This window comes from Motacilla alba, chromosome 10, assembly GCF_015832195.1.
Source record: "Motacilla alba alba isolate MOTALB_02 chromosome 10, Motacilla_alba_V1.0_pri, whole genome shotgun sequence".
In the NCBI taxonomy this organism is placed as follows: Eukaryota; Metazoa; Chordata; class Aves; order Passeriformes; family Motacillidae; genus Motacilla; species Motacilla alba.
Genome location: NC_052025.1, coordinates 5,691,053 through 5,710,083, shown reverse-complemented (window position 1 = coordinate 5,710,083; position 19,031 = coordinate 5,691,053). Strand labels below are relative to the sequence as shown.

Below are 19,031 nucleotides of genomic sequence, written 5' to 3'. Positions count from 1 at the left end.
TTCTACTTTCATTTTAGTATTATTCTTTCAAAATCATGGACTCCACCTCCCTAGAGCTAGTGCAGCAGTCTGGTGGACAAAGCCTTGTCTGTACCAAAGACCTCCTGATTCATTTTTCCTAGGGCAATTCACCCATCTATTCCTTCATCATCAGTTTTAGAACAGAATTGCTGAAAACACACACAGAGTTATACAGAAAAAGATAGTTAAAGTTAACACATAATTGAACTTTGATTAAATTTTAAGATCAATTAATTGGTCTTCTTAATATTTTCCAGAAGTCAATTATATCATCAGTGATGCTGGGGGTACGGATTCAAAATGTAGCTCAAGAGAAAGGGATAAGAATGAAAACAGAGGGACCTTAGAAATAACCTGAAATAAGAAGTAAACCTTCCCATACACCATGAGTAAGTAAATGATGGCTGTGTACATTAGGTGGAAGAACAGATATTAAACTGGAGAATCTCAAACACCTGTAAATCTCATATATCATCAGTTCTTTTTAGCCTATTAGGATTATGATATGATGTCTCAAAATCCCTTCCAAAGTGTTCTGATTTGCCTCTGATACATTTTACTGTGGTCACTGTAAATTTTAAAAAGCTAGACAAAGATAATTCGGTTTCATCAGCTCAACTTCAAGCCCTAGTGAAAAGCCATCTATTCTTATTTATTTTCATTTTCCTATTCAGCTCCAGCTGCAGCCCAAATACATCACTGTAAACTGTGAAGCAGGAGTCTGGGGAACAAACAGTTCATAGGTCTGCACAAAAGGACTAGAGCACCTTATTAAAAATAAATGCTAGTGCTTCAGTAATAAAAAAGCCCTTAATTGTATCATAGTGTCACCTTTACTACCTGAGCAGTGAAACTTGAAGGCTCTAAAATTGCTCAAAGGGCTGATGATTAGCACCTAGGTAGGGCTTAAACAATCAAACCCAGTGTGTTTCTATTCTTGAATTGTTAGTTGCTATCTTGAGAAAGATTTTCTTTGCATCCAGAAACACAGGTGTGGCAAGCAGTTAGAAGAAAATAAACCAGCTGCTGCTCTGCATAGAAAATCACTGCATGTCACCAGTTACAGGTAATGAAGGAAACTCTGGCAAAAATCCACTACATGATACCCCAAATCACTCCTGCTTACACTCTGTGCAGTGTAAAAATAACCAATGACATCCAATCACTGGCGTCCAGGTCTGCAAATCCGCATGCAGTTTGATTATAGTGCCTGACAATTGAGAATGCTATTTCCCATTTCAGCTAGCCTGATAGACTTCAACTGCACTCCTGCAGCCCCGAGGCAGCATATTGTGTTTGTTTAGGACAAGCCTGATCTGGGATTTTGTTTTCTCTACTTTTTCAACTCTCATTTAAGCTCAGGTGAATTTAAGCCTTTTCCTCAAAGTTCTTTAGCACTGAAATTATGACACGATGCAGAGGAATTAGCTGAATAACCTAGTAAAGGCTCTTCTCAACAAGACTGCTGTATTTTACATCTGGCAGGAGTGCTGAGGTCTGGGTGAAGTTAAGGAAGGAGGCTTAGAGCAATTGAGTAAAGAGAGGCAGCAATGGAGCATATGTATAAAGCAGAGTGTCAGGAACAAGCCACACAAGCAGCTATGTCTTTAAAACCTATGTGCAACAGATCAATTAAGGAATGAATGGGGTTTTTTTCTAGAATTAGGAAGCTAATGTAGGAGGATGACTGACTAGAAAATTATAGAGCACAAAAAGACAGCAGTACAAAGTACCAATGTGCAAACCAAATGAAAAAAAAAAAATTTGTTCCAAAGCAGGAGCACACTCCTATTCTTACTATAAAATTAAAGTGTACATTAAGGAAATCTGTAATTAATAGTGTCTTCTATGAAACTACAGTAAATAAATACTAAGAGCAGGAAATTACATATGGTCACACCTTCAAGGATAATGTTCCTGTTCCAAAGATATACGAGCTTTTTTATTTAAAGGGAGATGCAAAGTCGTGCAGGAGAGTCCAGTCTCCTCTTGTCTCTCTGAGAAGATTTAAAGGACTCTTTCCATTTAAATGTAAAGGTGCTTCTGCAGTAACAATACTAAATGCTGCGGAATTACCTCGCCTGAATCCACTGATCAACATGGTAGATCCTAACTGGTGGAACAATGACAGAATACAAGCCAAATTTGCACGTGCTTTGTGGATCAGCTGTGGCATTTTATCCCTTCTGAGATTATATGGGGTGTGCCCAGAGCTGCCTCCTTTCACAAGCACTGGTCACCTGGAGAGGGTTACAGTTTAGTATTCCTACATCATTTAATACACTGTTTTTATCACTATTCTTCATCATATTTCTCCCACAAATAGAAAACTCCCAAGAATAGTCTTGGCTAAAGATGGTGGCAGTGAAACTGGATTAAAGGACTGTCAATTTTTTCTGCTATCATCTCTATTACATCCACAATGTCTGACAGAGGTTTACAGAATTAACTACTGGCCGTGTCCATGCCTCATTCCAAAGCTAAGAGCCAATCCTAAGGCACACTGTCCTTCACACAACTGTATGTCTTTGCTGCAGACATCAATTAAGGATGACACATCAGGCTATATATGGCCCTGTGACACTGCACAAGAATTCATTAGGAAGGAAAGTCTTATATTTTTAAAATTATGATTGGTTTAAAATAAAATCTAAAACCTAACTCCTAAAAAAGGGGTTTTAATGCAGAGCAGCCATATTTTCACAAACAGAACTGGAGACATTCCTGGGGCAGAGATGTTTGAAGCCCAGGTAAAAAGGCTGAAGAACATTTCTTTCTGTGGAAGACACAGACTTGCTCTTTAATAGAAGAGATTTGCTCATTCATTTTTTTGTCTGTGTGCTTAAGAGATCATAATCTAGACTGCATTTGATAATTAAAGATCAGATAATTATTGAAATCCATTAATACTTCTTTATGGTATTTTTCTGAAGCTTCTTCCTAGGATGCAAGATACAATTATTCTTAGGATGATCTTTGGATGCAATTGCTCCTAATAGTCACAGCTATCATGATATTATTTCAGATGTACTTCCTGGCTGCATTTACTGGGCTCTTTCCTCTTCTTTTTAGTGAAGAATAAATTATAAGTCTGTTTTGTTTTATATCAGACAGAGTTGGAAACAGCATAATAAGATATGACAGGTTATAGCAGAAGTCAACTCCTGAGAATTCTCTTATTTCCCCATGCCAAATCTGAAGATGCCACGAACTCAAATCCTCTCTGCCAGTCATAAAATTTTAATTAGCTAAACTAAAAATACTGGTACTATTTACCACTGTTCTTATTTATTTCTTAAACTGCTAGACTTAACACTTCCAAAACAGGTTGCCTATTGCAAAGGATGTCACTAGTACAACAGTAGTCTGTTTCAGCATACACGTGAGCATTCTGTTCAGCTTCATTACAATTAATCAGTAATCTAGCCTCTTGTTTCTCACTGCCAAATGACAAATTAACTACTAGCTACATTCATGGATGGAATATTAATTTATACAATGCACTGGGGTACTTCTGTGTGTAGTACAAGACACCTCATGGACAGATATCATTGAAAGCTTTAGCAGAGCTATGAAACAAAAAAAGAGTAAATCTAGTCAGGATCAGCTGAACTATAAAAACAGTAGAGATCCGTATCAGCAATTGCAGTAAACACCAATGAGATACAAAAAATTAAACATGGACATTGCATAGACTAATTAATTCTTCTTTTAAATGCAAAAAAACAAGTACCTTTCCATTGAAAGCATACATTTCTGGAGGTTTGTGAAGAACACTTTGACTTTTTCAAGGTCAAATGATGTTGTCAGAATACAGCACCGTGTATGGGGTGTGTAATGGGGATATTTGCCAGTTCTGGAAGTGAAGTGTTTTTTTTCCCCAGTTGCTCTGCATCATCTGCTCAAGCTTCCCATTACACGCATGAGGACAGCAGAAGGATCCAGAGGTTCTGCCTCTGGCCTTGCCTGTTACAGCATTCCTTACATGCTGCAGGCTTTATCTTGCAGGGTTTTTCAGCTTTCTAGAGCATGAAAATGACCTTTGCACAGGTGCAGAATGGATACACAACTGTTTGCCTCTTCCATCGTCTTCTTTCTGGTTTATCTGTATTTTTTCTAGTCTTTGAATACCAGAGATGATGAAGTATTAATTTTTAAATGGTGGAAGAAATTTCCATAAAATAGTAATAATCTGGTGGTACTTGGTAGTACCAAAACATGCTTAAGATGCATTATATTACAAAATTACAGTATAACAGGATATACATTTTTTATTTAGCAGCTCTGAAAACATAATGAAACCTCAATGGGGAAATTCTCTCCTCTATTGGTTTTTCACAGTCCAAAGAAAACTGAGTATAGGATGAGATCTTGGTAAGAATACAGTGGGGCCTGCAGCCCCCTGTAAAATGCTAGACTGCATTTTGAAAACTCACAGCACCCCAGCTCAGAATCATCAAATCAAGGCATTTGGTTATTTGAGCACAAACTGCTTGAGTTTTGAGCCTATCAGCAATCCAGAACGGCTCTCATAGCACAAGAAACACAGCACAGGAAAATGCTTGCCAAGAACAGAATGAAAACCACTGAGATAGAAATGGGGTTATTTTCAAATTTCTAGCATAAAAATATTAATTATTATGAAGCTTTCTCTCATAGGGATTTTTTAAATTCTCCATTCTAAAGTCAATCATATATAAACCATATATAAAATAATTTCAAGCTTTAATTATAAAAGAATAGGCAACATATTTGAAAGCAGCATAGAGATTTAGCTAACTCAGGCATTTCAAGCAAGGCTCACATTTTGATGTGACCTTCTGTTCCTGCATTTTAATGTTTCAGGCATCCTGCTTTATGAGCAGGTTATCATTTATTGCACAGCAAATGTTGGAGAGCTCCTGTTCTCCCTGGACATGGCAGCTCTGCTCCACATACAACAGGATCAGAAACTGGTATAATCTCAAGATCTAGACTTCTACAGGGAATAAAGGATTTATTTATCAAGCATAGTGTATGGAGCTGCTCCTGCAGGAATATGAAAAATTGGTCTGCATGGAGTGAAAGACTCTGTATGAGCCACAGCAGACACATTTACAGGCATTTGTCTGAGGTAGCATGAGACAAACTTGACATGAGACTCAGCCACATCTTTGTTTACCATGTTTGCAAACACTTAGGGTCTTATTAGGCACACAGAGCACAACTTTGACTTCTTCATTCCAGATGCAAGGTTTTTTGAAGGAAAAAGCATGGATATGGGCTTTTGAGCTTCTGCTGTTGTCCTTTAGGAAAGTTAATCACCAGATTTATCAGTAAAGGACACACGAAACCAGCATTTTTCATCAAACATGCATCAAACTGAGGGAGGGCTCCCAAGGTGACTGCTCAACCAACCAAGTTAGCATTACTTATTCTATTTAAATTTAAAACCAAAAAACCCTGGACCTATCATATATCATGATGGTTGAATAAACAGTTCATCTGAGATAAAATTCATTAAATTAATAACTGCTGGATGTTTCAAACATCGAGCTATCTGAAAACCAAAGTCTGAAGATGAGGATTTATAAATTGCAATGAAAGAACTAGTCCCCTGTGATATCAGGCAAATGAACAGCATGTTGGTAGATGTTAAATCCTAAAGCATAAATAATCTCCTTAAATCTACATCTGTGAAACCCAACAGTGAACTTACAAAAAATATCTATCCTTTATGGTCCACAGAAAATCATTTAAGCAAAGAAAATATGAAAAACAGGGTAACGTTTTTCATGTGCTCTCAAATTCAAATGCTCTTCAGTATTGGACTGTTGGATATAGAGGACCTGGGTGGAATTGACCTGATTTGGTTGAAAAAAAATAGCCTACCATCCTGCAATTTGCAATGCAAATTTCAGCACATTATTTAATGCCATTAAAAAGAAGCAATCAGCTATGGATGGATCATCCACAGTAACCAGTGTAATTTAAGTAATGATATCATTGTTTATCCTCAGTTGGGGTAGGTGGAGTTTTACATTTAGGACGTTGTAGCTCTTTTGAAGTCTGAGTCTCTGCAGTTTGGTTTTTTGGATATATAGACAGATCTTTTGCTTTCCAAAAAAAGTACCAAGCACTTACACAGAGGTTTAAATCTGCCAGCTGTAACGTGCTGTGTATACTAAAAGACTAGGATCTTACAACTCTGTCAGGAAGAGTTAATTAGTAAGGTGAATTTTTAGATAAAGCCTATTTCCTGTTCTATTTAAGGATCTATTTCCAGATGTTACTGTAGTGTCACACTAGGAAATATCTAAATTAGTTTGATCCAGACTGAGTTTTCTGAGATGTAAACAGTCTCTACTATTGTATTATCAATGCAAAGAGTAACATCTGAAGAAAGTCTTTTCTTCACCAAGTCAGTGAAAAATACTTGACATAAAATTTGTTACCTAATTCATCTATTTCATGTAACAACCTGTATTTGGCTTGATGTGACTTACGCACTCACATCTTTCTCCCAAATCAATTTCCATCATTCAATATTAAAGGAATCAAAGAGGTTATCTGCTTCGTATTTACACCAGCATCCACAGATGTATGGCATTAAGGGTGGGGTTTTCTGGTATCAAGTTGAAGGGCAGGAATGCCTTCATGCCCATATTTATGTTCACACAGATCCAGGACTGTAGCTCCATTTATATGCAAAGCAGCAGACTCTATGCTTGGTTACTCAACACTCCAGCAATGACTGCCTATAATTTATAGACTGAAGATGACAAAGTGCCAGTTATGTAAAGAGCTTTGAGCAGATAAACAGACTAGTCTGTGCAGATTTCTATCTGTGAAATTGCAATACCAAAGACAGTGCTCTTTTATTTTGGAGAACTGAGCTAATTTTTTCCCTTCGTTTTCCTGTCAATATCTTCATTGCCTAACCAGAAGATTTCAAAGTTTCATTTCTTTTCTGATGCTACATAAAGTACAAATAACATTCATGCTGGATGAAATAAAATATGCAATTAGCCCACAGTTAAAATGATTCTTTGAAAAAATGTGACTTTGGCTATCTCAACTGCCTACTCTCTAGTTTGAAAAAGCTTTTCAGTAAAGGTAGATAAACCCTTTTCAAGAAATCTGCAGGCAAAGTTCAAATGAACTTCTTGATTTATCAGCCTTTTCTGTGCTGGAACTGTAGGTATTAACTGTGTTGTTTAAATTGCTCCATTTACAGCTGGGAAGTGAGGCATCATTAGCTGTCCAGGCTCTGATGCACAACTCTTTTCCCACTAGATCCTAATGGCTTGTAAAGGAGAAAAGAGGCATGTGGATCTTGTCCAGTTGGAGAAGTTGTTGAAAACTGAAGAACTGAGCTTCATCAGACAAAGCAGGGAAACAAAGCAATCCCTTTGTTTACCCCTGAAGTTTATTCCCTATCTTGAGTGGTTCTGGTAACAAAATCAAGGGACTGAAAATTTCTTAAAGTTTCTGACTGTCTTTGGAAAAAAGCATCTTGATTTTAGGTGATTTCTGTAACAACGCAACAGAATCTGTAGGATTCAAGCCTGATGCTATGAGATGATACCCCGTAAATTAATCATTTCTGAGCATAGTTCCCCTTGCACTTCAGCTGGCTGAAGGTCTTAGGAAGCATTTATTTTCCTTTGGACCTTCATGATGATAACTGCATGTTCATGTCACTTTTGCCAAGTCATTGTAGGGTAGAGCAATTGTTCTAAATGAGACAGTAGATCCTACTCTCTACAGGTGTGTGATAAAGCTGAAATATTGTCATTAAGAAAATAAGATATACAGATATACATCCAGCAGAAATGGTAGAACAGATTGGCATGAGCCTTTGGCAGCTCATACTATGCTATTTGTATTTTTTAGTCTGGGCTCTGTGTGTGTCACTCCTCCATGCTCATTAGCTTCATGAGAGCACAGGAGATGATAGCTGGCTATCTCTTCTTTGTCTGCTCTGCCATCCTGTGCTCTGCCAGAGATGGGAACATTGAGAGTTCTAGAGGTCTGTCAAAATCCTCACTGTCTGAAGTGTTTAGCCTACATTTGGGGCTGATTTTTTTTTCCTTTTCTTCACACACAGGTACACAGACTTTCCCTATCAGTAACTGACAGGCTAAGCAGGCAACAGTGCAGCACAGAGCAGAGAGAACACTGAAAACTCACTGTTAGACAATATTCTAAAAAGTATGCACACAGTTTCAGCCATTCTCTTGGAGGAAGTGTACTCTGTGATTGAATAAGATGCAGTGTCAGCAGGGTTAATTAGATTTACAGCTGGCCTAAACAAGAGATTAGGTTTTGGCTGCAGCTGGCTTAACTGCAGCATATAAAATATTGGCATTACAGAGAAAAAAAAAACCTCTATGGATCAGATCTGTTGGAGAAAAGGCACTAATCCTACAGGGCAAGGTTGCTGTCCCCCAAGGTTATAGCTGGGCAGCAGTATGGAAGAAACCTGCGCACAAAAAGCCTCCATATCTGATCCATTGACTAGCAAAGGACTAGGGGAATATTATGAAATAACATTCTCTAATATTCTAATGTCTTTGGAAATAGAGATATAAAAAAGCTAGTGGGAAAACAAGAATTTCCCCAGCATTTTATTTCATTTGTTGTAAGATAAAGTTTTGCAAAATGTATTTAAATAAGCATGCATTTCCTAGGTTCTCAGTAAATGTACCTACACACTTGGCTAACACTTTCAAGTATTAGCATTTTTCCTTTAAAGATTAAACAGTTGAAAAATCACTGAGGCATCACATTGGTACATTGTGGGTCAGTCTATTTTGTAGTTATATATGAATTTTCCAATTCAGAACTCTGCATCTATCATCACTAAACTTGCAGTAAGTAGTTACTGAGGCAAGAATGTAAATGGCAGTATGAGTCTTGCTGCTTTATTTAGTAATTTCATTATTTGTTCATAAATAGACTGATTTGTCTTCAACTGATGCTCAAGGCAGTAGGTATTTAAATTTTGATATCTGGTTAAAAGTAAGTAATGTCTACAGTTGCATAAATATATAGATATATGGCTGGCAGACTATGATCCTTAGAAGCTACTAATTATATAACTGTTGTGCTCATTGGAGAAGTCAAACATGGACTAATTCCTCTACCAATTTGAACAATTGCTATTTTTCTATCACTAGGTCAACTCTCTTTCACCTTTCTAAGCTTAATTATTGTCAACAACAACTGAATTAACTGAACAACTAGCCCATGGCAGTCTCCTGGTGGTAACCAGAAGTTCCTGTGTTGCAGCAACAGGCAGCCACAGTCCTGCTGGGGCCATGGGACATTCCCAGGGACAGGAGCACTGCAGGGAAGGCTGCAGCTCATAGCAAAACTGAAGTCTTCAAAGATGCTTGAGCTGCACCCTGTTCAAATCAAAGGTCAATTTCCAGCCACTTAAAGATATGTCACAGTCCCTTAATAATAGAAATTGTCCACACTGAAAAATAACACCTACCTAACACTGTGTTCACCTCACCTGGGCTCTCCCAATGGATTGACAGGTTCCTAGAAGGCTTCCCTGCAGGATCCAACTTTGTACCATCCTGTGTAGCCTACCGTCGCAAGGGTATAATCAACTGCCTCCTGAGATCAGCCCCTTTACCAGATGCAAACCCTAAACAGCCACATTGTATATTCCTTTCAACTTAATTCTTCCTCCTGTATTTGCTATAGTAACAACTTTCAACTGGGGGCAAATAAATCCTAAATTATGTGTGTTTTGGAAAAGTCCATAAATCAAAATTTCATCAGGTTAAGTATTCTGCAGACATTCTCTCCACAAAGAGTTTAAAAATCTATAAGTCTGGAGCTGAAAAATGAATAAAGCAGACTTTGGGGAATTTGTTTAAAAATCAAACACGCCCTCACTCCCACCCCCAGTGACACAGTACTAGTAAACAAAACAACAATAAAAATCCTGTAATAACTGCAAAGCCATCCTGTTATAGTCTCCAGAGCAGAGAACTTTTTATCCACATGCTATTCATATTTACATAGGCAAAATATTTAATATGTTAATCTACAAAATTAAGTATTTTTATCTTTGTATTTTAACCCAGCAAGAAGGTTAACAGCAAAATGCAACTAAAGAGTAGAACCAAATTAAGATTTTCCAGTCAGGTACACTAAAGTTATATTCTCCAATAATTACAGATATATCTATAATTCAGCTTTTAGTAAAGGTTTGGTCTGCATGTTATGGATCAAATCCAGTGTTTCACAATCTTATTCTACCATAATATGAGGTTATGGCCTGGTACCACTTTTTTACACTATTCTTTTCCTCTGACAGATTAATTTAAACAGAAGATACCAAACTGTGAAGTCTATTTAGACAGGTTAGTTTTTTGAGCAAAGACAGTCTATTGCTGCCTTCTAAATGCCTTCCTCTAAGGGTCCTAGACACTTGGTTGGCTCATAGGCCTCACTACAATATGTTTTATCTTTCTTTTCCAATGACCTCCATTTCATCTAGGATGCTACTATGGTGTTTAGTTAAGTTCCCCATGTATGGAAAACTTCAGACTTTACTATTTAGGAATTTCTGTTTGAATTTCCCCTATTTTGTGACGGTCCCTCAGGATGATCCTGTGGCAAGGAGCCTGGCGTGCAGCTCGGGCACAGGATCCACCCTGCTGAGCCTCCGAGGCTGGAGGGAGGAGAGGCCAGGACTGCCACCAGGTCAGCCTGAGGAGCCACAGTCCATGTGTCAGGGTGACCAACATGAGCAAGCTGCCAACCAGGCAGGGAGGGTCAGCCTCAGCTGGCAGCCACAGTTAGTCACGAGCTTATCTCTGAGGGCAGAGATAATATCTTAAAGACAATATGGATTTCATCCTGTCAAGAAACGAGACTCATTGTGTCAAGGCACGGGGAGGGTGGGAAACTTAGAGCAGTAATAAACAGCTTTTGTATCCGAACCTTCCAGAGGGATTTACCAATATTGTAGCAGGTTACTATCTTAATTACTACTTTAAATAGGAATATCATTGAATAGAGGAAAGTATGTAACACCATGGACTGTTCACTGATAAAACAGCTGGTTCAGAAACTCTGGATGGCATTTGGCCTGTTTATATTTACCATGAATGGTTTTAACTATGTTAAGTACCATCAGAAAGAAAACTGGTAACTCAAGCTTAGTACATCCAAACAGATGCTGGTTAATATTAAGGAACTTATTTCTACTACAGTTGCTGTAGCACTGCAAATCACAAGAACTCCAGAAACTAAAGGTATCATGTTGTCCACAAATGTTGAAAGCACAAACTCATAGTTTCTTCATTCCTGGAGCCTGTCTGAGTATAAGCTCAAAGCTGTGATTCTCACACACCAGAAGCTGGAGCCTAAACTAAACCATTAAATAACATAAGAGTCCCAACACTAAAAAAATGTCAACATATCTAAGTTAAATCAATGTTGGCTCAAGAATAATACAGGTATTTTACTGAATTGTGACAATAAACTTTAAAAACAAATATAGATATATGCACAGGAAGGAAAATAACACTGTTGCAAAGGTATATTAGTGCTGCAACATATAATTCCCCTCCATTCTCCCCCAAAATCATTATCTGTTAGTTGGTGGGTCGGTTATAATGCATACAAATTGAATAATGAATGGAGGACAAATACCAAATTAAACACGTGCTGTACAGATCATTTATTATCACTGCAGATAGGTGTGGAATAGATATGGAAAAACCTTAAGGTGGTCTCTTTCTAAGTACTGAAAACAACCAGTATCACAACAGATACCTTTTACTTGGTGAAAACTGAGACTTCCACCTGCCACTGAAAATACAAAGAAAATCCCTTAATTATTTAAAAAAAGAAAGCCGCACAAAAGCCATCAACCAAACCAAAAGGCAAGCAAGCTAAGAAATTCCTACCAATACAACTGACTTAAAGGCACATTCCTGATATCTTCATGGCAGCTCTTCCATCAATAAAGCCAGTAGTCATTAACCAGAAATGAAGAATTCTGCCACCAACAACCTTCATAATGCTGGAATCTGCAATACCATAAAAATCACAATTTACAAGGAAGCGTTCCCTTCCCGTGCTCATTTTATGCCTCTAATGCAGCACTGAGCATGGAATTTTTAGTAACCAGCAGAATTCCTTCCCTTTCATTCATCTAATATGCAACAGCTCTTATCTCCTGGGCCATAACATGTCAAATACTTCTACATAATTAAAGCCACACTGATTGACTGGCTAAGAATATCACAGGGATAAGTTTCTTTTTAAAGCTGCCTTATCTGTAATCAAGAGTTGCCTTCCAGTAACACAAGATTTTGTGCCTAAAGGACATTATATATATCTACACACGCACATATATAGAAATAATGTTCCTTTCTCCTCTACAATACATCAATGACAAGAAAATACCATCATACTCTGATTTCCCTCTGTCATGTTAAATTGGAGAGGACAAAAGATGGCAAGAGGCACTCAATAAGGCAGGCAAAATGCATATTTTTTAAGTATGGAAACTATAATCAATATTCCTCCTTTGATATAAACCTTTATTGCACTCCCAAACAGAATCTTTCCATATTTCATTGCTTCATGCATATCTTATATTTGTTGTGATGGTGGGGTTGATTTTAGAAAAGAAAATTAAAATCTGTAGAGGCCAAAGAAGCATGAACAAATTGGTGATGAGGCTTATGTTTTGTCAAGTTATTTTATATTTTAATGTACCGTTAACAGTTCATTCTTTTAAAATACAAATCTAAGGGCAAATTTAAATATCAAGGCAAGCAATCTGGTAGCATGGCAACAACGTGCTATGCTGCATAGTAAGAATTTGGAAATGTGCAAGCCTGCTTCTTTCCTATACTGGATCATTTTATAAGAGCAGAAATAAATTTATGTTCTTTGTAATTGACTTGATGATTATTTATCTATTAGTAGCTGTAGTGATCTTTGAAACTCAAGACAGCACAGCAGCCCTGTGAGGCCTGGTACCAGTCAGAATGGCCATCCTCACCAGACACAAAAGCTGCAGATTAGAAGAACAAAATGGATATGTTTAGTAACAGTGTTTTATACAAGATTTCATTCCCAGGAGAGCGATTTGGTATGGATTTGAGGAGCATAGCAGCTCTAAAGCAATCTTGCTTCTGCATGAGAAACAGGCAATTCCATCTCCATACTCCCCCAGATGTATTGAAAAGGCATCTCTCAGCTTTCAGAGTATGAGTTTTGAAACCTATTTTAAAATTTGACTAAAAAGAAAAGGTGCACTTATCCTTGCACTGAAATAATTTTTGTGGTAGCTCGTACCAATGATTCTTGGGAGCAACATCAATTTATTGATACAATTGCACTCTTGGTGATTGGGAAAAAAAGTAAAATCCTGTAAAGAGAACAAAAGCAATCTGGAAACAATGCAAATTGGTGATATGCTCACAAATATTCCTAATATCAATGCACAAAACAAAATTCAAAAACTCAATTCAATTAATAGAATGGAAATATTCAATCTGCCTTTTAAGTAATAAAGCAATATCAGTTTTTATGTGGCTGAATCTTCATTATTAGGCCTGTAACTAGGAGGGCTATTTCCTGAAGGAAACTTCATCTTACTAATTCAAACCAGACAACTACCCCGAGGTACTCCTCATGCAGCTCCCACTGCAAGCCTGGGTTGGTATCAGTGGATGTCTGCATTGCAGAAATGCTACCATTTGAAAATCCTTATCTAGACTGCAAACCTCACATTGGTTATAACTGACATATTTTGAATACCTCTTTGCCAATTTTCCTTTCCTCTTCATTTCTTTCTGTTTCATAAGAAAATGATGCCTTCATGCATGAGTATACTTCAGGGTATGCATCTCCAGCAGCATTTCACATTATCTGAGAACAATGACACTTTCCCCCTGTCATCCCTACCTACAGGGCTTCTAGTTCTTCCTCTTTAGCTTAGGTGGAAGCACCTATAAATCCCAGAGTTTTCCACACCGGTCTTTGCTCAGCTCTAACTCACTCCTCGTGAAGTGCAAATCACCTTCCTCTGCTGCAGCATGAGAATGAAGACAGTAAGTACTACAACAAAAAAGGAAAGGAATGTCATGTACTCAAGTGACACTGCATTTACCTACCAGCATCAGAAACAAACTGTTCAATCTATATGTTTTTTACCAGTTGTGCAAGACCTTCCTTCCTTCCAAAAAAAAAATATTGTTAGCCAAGAGAAGACCTAAGTTCAGACAAAACTGAGAATTCAAATGGAAGTTCTCTTCTCATGGACATCATGACAAAGCTTAAGTGATGCATGTTCAGCTTCTGTAGACAGCAAAAGCCTAAAGCACTACACACTTCACCAGTCATATGGTGCTGTCTTGAACTGCTTTTCATGCAGCTCCCATAGGTCCTCAGGAAAAAACAAATCATACATGTAATACTCTTCCCAGTAGACTAAAAGCATTTGCCAGTACTTATAATGAGCATTTGACTCAGCAACTGCAAGTTTTTTGAGTGTCTAAAAACCAGCGAATTCTGATTCTGCTTTCAGTTCTTCCTCTTTCCTCGTGAAGCTCATGTGACTGCATCAGTGCTTTATTTTCTGTAAATGTAACAACTACTATTACATCTCTTGCACAAATGTTGCAAGGCTTTAATTGCCTCGTAGTAGTGCCAAAAGTTACCTCCTAGAAAAAGCTCTTGCTTGCAAGTAGTATGCACTTCTTTTTATTTCAAGCAAGTATCTCTTCCTTGGCAGGCTTATAGTAAGGTATTAGTTTGTATTAATGTAATGTCCTGTTTCATATGTAATAGAAGTAAATATATCATACTGATACTGTATTCCATCTTTGTTGAGATGCACAGATTAGACCTAGAATGAAAACTCTGAATCTTTCTTTAAAAATCTGACTTCTGGAAACATATCTGCTTCTTGTATCATGTACAGATAGGCACAAACAGGATCATAATGCTTCAGGTTGTTAAGAATGTCAGAGATTTCTTGTCCAACATTACCAGGGTCATCAGTGAGCCTTGATCAGTTTGCTGATGGAATTATCCAGTCTGGTCTTTAAAACCTTCAAAAACAGATTCCATACAACCTCTCTGGGCTACCTGTCTCCATGTATGATTGTCCTTGTGGGGCAAGCATTTTGTTCGTATCCAGTCTGAACCTTTACTTTAACATATGCCTTTTGTCTCTCATTCCTTGGCACATGCCACTGCATTGAGACTGGCTCCAGTTTCCTGAGGAGCTCTTCATAAGGACTGGAAGGCTGCTGTTAGGTCCCCCCATAGCCTCCCTTTCTGCAGGCTGAGCAAGCCGCACTCCCTCACCCTCTGCTCAGAGCTCAGCCCCCAGCCCCAGCCGCTTCAGTGGCTTCTGCAGAACCCCAGGTCCTTAATAACTTCCTTGTAGTGGGGGACCAAAACTGGACCCAGGGTTATAAATGTCACCTACTGGGTGCTGAGCAGAAGGGAATAGTCACTTCCTTCAATGTCCTGGCTGCACTGCTGTTCATAGACCAGGATGCTCCTGGCTTTCTTTGTTGCCAGGGGTTGTGGCTGGCTCATGTCCAGGTTGCTGTTCACCAGGACCTCTGGGCCTTTTGGGCAGGACTGCTCCTCGGCCTCTACCACTACCTCTACCAGTGCTTAAAGCATGAAATAATTGCCTTGTTTATTTAAACACAGGGAAATGGATATAAAAAGTCTGCAGAAGCACCTGAACCCTGATGTGTTCAAAGGCTACAACCAAGATTTTTTCTGAAACAAACCAGAATCCTCCATGTCTCTCTGCGAGCTGGTATCTTGGAACAGGTCACTTTCTCCAATTTCTCCACCCTCAACACAGGAATATTAACTGAAAGATGTTTAAACCATGGTATTTTCACAAATTAGTTCTTAGCAAATATTCTAATCAGAACAGCTGGAGAGATGGTAAAATTATGCTTCTTGAAGTGGCTTCTCATGTTCACAGCCTTAAGCAAGGGTCACTTTTTAAAGACCTAGCTTGTTTAAATTCATGTCCAGTCCCCAGCCTGAACCGGCATTAATCAAGTAACTACACAAAACATGCTTTTCGAGATTCCTCCTTAGAACTGTCATACTGTGACCAAAAGAGCTGAGCCTTTATGGCCTTTGCAAGAACACTTTTCCTTTACTATCAGAGGATCAAGAGGGAGCAATAACGTAGCTGCTGATGCATTTTTTAAAATAGCTTCAGATATTTCCAAGTGCAGATACGGGCTAAACTACCAGAGAATTTAGAAACTCTGACAATCAGGGTTTATAAGGACAGTTCTGCAGCATGAAATCCTATGAGCCCCAAATGGACTAAGGACAGTGGCTTTGACTTCAGCAGTTTAGCTCTTGCAGAACAATGTACGAAAAAAAAGCTCTTTCATCTTGTCTGTCCCATACGGAGAAGAACCAGCATGATACAATGATAAATTGCCATCTTATGCTTGATATAAATGTCAATCTTTGCTTCTCAAACACATAACCTGCACATACTGTATTTTATCTTAAGTGGCAATAAGGACTTAAACTAGAATTCCTCTCCTTTAAAACTATGTTATATTTGAAACACTGTGGCTTACGCAGAACCACAAAAAACTATGACAGTAGTTGTTTCTCTTTTTCAGTTCTACTTATTAATTAATGAGGGAATCTTGGGTAGCAGGCATAATAGATAAATACCTTTGCTGCAAACAGATTTCCCAGCCCCTCCTGGGAGATTATACTACGGCCTTGGCCAGGTAATATAACTGAAAACATTACTTGCATTTTTCAAACTGGTCACAGTAATTTCAGACTTTTCTTAAACATCACTGCAATGCACATCATCTTTGTAGTATACACGTTGTTTGATCTCTTGTCTTTATCTAAATTTCTTTTCTTGTATGTCCTCACTACCATGCAACAACCACCAAAGCAACACTGAGGATGCAAAGGATGTAAATCTGAAAGCACAGATTGCCAGTTGAGGAAAAATAAGGCAGTCTTTGACTTTCCAAGATGCAGCTCTAAATGCAGTATTCCTTCCTTTCCCCCACCCCCATCTCTTTTGTTATGGCAATACAAGGCTCCACACACACATATTCAAAAAACTGTTCAATAAGAGGCAAACAGACCGTGCTATAATATCTCATGCTGTTTATCCCACCAAAAATCAGGTTATTCTTAATTGAGCACCCTTTTCCCTCCATATCTCATGATGAAGGGAACGGGGAAAGAGCAGATCAAAGGCTCGGATCCCTTTGCTAGAGTGGAGACATAAAATCAGAACCAAATACAAACTCCGAGCGGTATTGCATTACAGGAGGGCTCCTCTCGCTTTTCTTTTCACTCTTATTAAGACAAACGGACTTAAGCCTCCCGCCCTCCCACAAAACGCTGGCATGCTGCGGATGCTGCACGGCCGGTCCCCGCGTCACCCGGAGCCTCCGTCCCGGCACGGCGGGGCTGAGGCGGCCGGGCCGGGCTCGGAGCTCGCAGCGTCGCGGGGGAGCCGAGCGGAGCCGCAGCCCAGCCTCGGGGGAGCCGAGCGGAGCCGCAGCCCGGCCCGGGGGATCGCCGCCGGTTCTCCCTCGCCAGGCGGGGGGCGGTGGCGGCGCCTCCCTGGGCACAGCGGGGACAAGCGGGAGTGCGGCAGCCCCCGGTGCCGGAGCCCCGCGCCGCCGATCGCGACAGCGCCGGCCGCTCCGCCATGCCGCAGGGGCTCCCCTTCACCCCGGCTCCGTCCGCTTGCGGGCAGCTCGGTTGCCAGGGGATGGGGATGGGGATGGGGATGAGGGTGAAGATGGAATGAGGCGGGGGTAACCGCTCGCAGGGAGAGCAGCCCCCAGCCCCGATTCGAGGGGAGCATCGGCCGTGCTGGCGGGGGCCGGGGGCGTGCCCGGGGGCTCCCCGCTCCCCTGAGGGGACCCGCGGGATGCTGCCGCCCCACCCCCGACGGAGCCGACGGTGCCCGCGAACACCCCGGCCGGCGGTCGATATGTCGGTCGGTCAGCCCTCCGCCCTACGCCCCGGTCCTTACCGCGGTGCAGCGGCGGGGCCGGTCCCGGGCAGCGGGGCAGCCGCAGCCGCAGCCGCTCTTTTGTGTGGCTGCCGAGCGCCGCACACCGCGGCGGGCCCGCCCGGGAACCTGCCTGCGCCAGCGCCCGGGAACCTGCATGGCGCATAGCGCCCGCGCCGCCTCACGGCCCCGGCGGGAGGGAGCGGGGGGCGGCCCCGGGCCCCGCGCAGCCCGGGGGGCTCGGTAGGACACACTGACCTGTCCGCCGTCCACCTCCGGACCGGGGCCGGGCACTGTGCCAGCTCCGCGTGTGCCGCACTCGTCAGTGGCGTCCAGCGACAGGACGAGGAGCGATGGTCATAAACCGAAGCACAAGTTTCACCTCAGCATGAGGGAGAACTTCTTCACACTGAGGGTGGCAGAGCGCTGGAAGAGCTGCCCAGGGAGGGTGTGGCGTCTCCCTCTCTGAAGACACCCCCAACCCACCTGGACGCGCTCCCGTGTCACCTGCTCCGGGTGACCGTGCCTGCCAGCCCGAACAGTTTTGGCTCTGTGATTGTGTCCAGACGCGGGCACTGAGGAGAGCAGGCCCCGGCCCCCGCTCCCTCCCGACCCCCTGCAGCAGCAGCTGCCACAGCGATGCTCGCCGGGCGCCCGCATCCCGCTGTGGCACTCGCCAAGGCCGCTCTGTATCCCCAGGGACCCGCTCTGGCGCTGGGCCGGAGCTGAGGGTGTTTTCTAGGAGTCTCTACAGCATCTCTCTGCGAATAACATTCCTGAATGCCATGCCATCCTCACCTTTCCCTGTTGCTTGAGGTGCTCCAGTGCAACAAAAACCCAAAGACCAAAAGTTTGAACATTATAGCAAGGGACAGCTCTAGACTCAGTCACATTCCATCATAAGGCCAGATTTATGAGAACAAATCATGATTTTTGGGCCCTTGTGCAAATAATACATAGATCCACCCCTAAACTTTAATGATGTAGG

General features: G+C 40.9%; 1 protein-coding gene across 3 annotated transcripts in view; it reads right to left on the bottom strand.

The window, feature by feature from the left end:
- Nucleotides 1-18,508, bottom strand: part of APBA2 (amyloid beta precursor protein binding family A member 2) — an 81,378-nt gene extending 62,870 nt beyond the window's left edge. Inside the window, exon 1 of one of the 3 annotated variants that reach the window (XM_038146675.1) lies at nucleotides 18,302-18,508. The gene's annotated coding sequence lies outside the window, so the exon portion shown is untranslated. Of the gene's footprint in view, nucleotides 1-18,064; nucleotides 18,218-18,301 lie in introns of those variants that run through there. The other 2 variants (XM_038146676.1, XM_038146674.1) reach the window with 2 other exon arrangements.
- Between the last annotated feature and the right edge of the window lie 523 nt (nucleotides 18,509-19,031).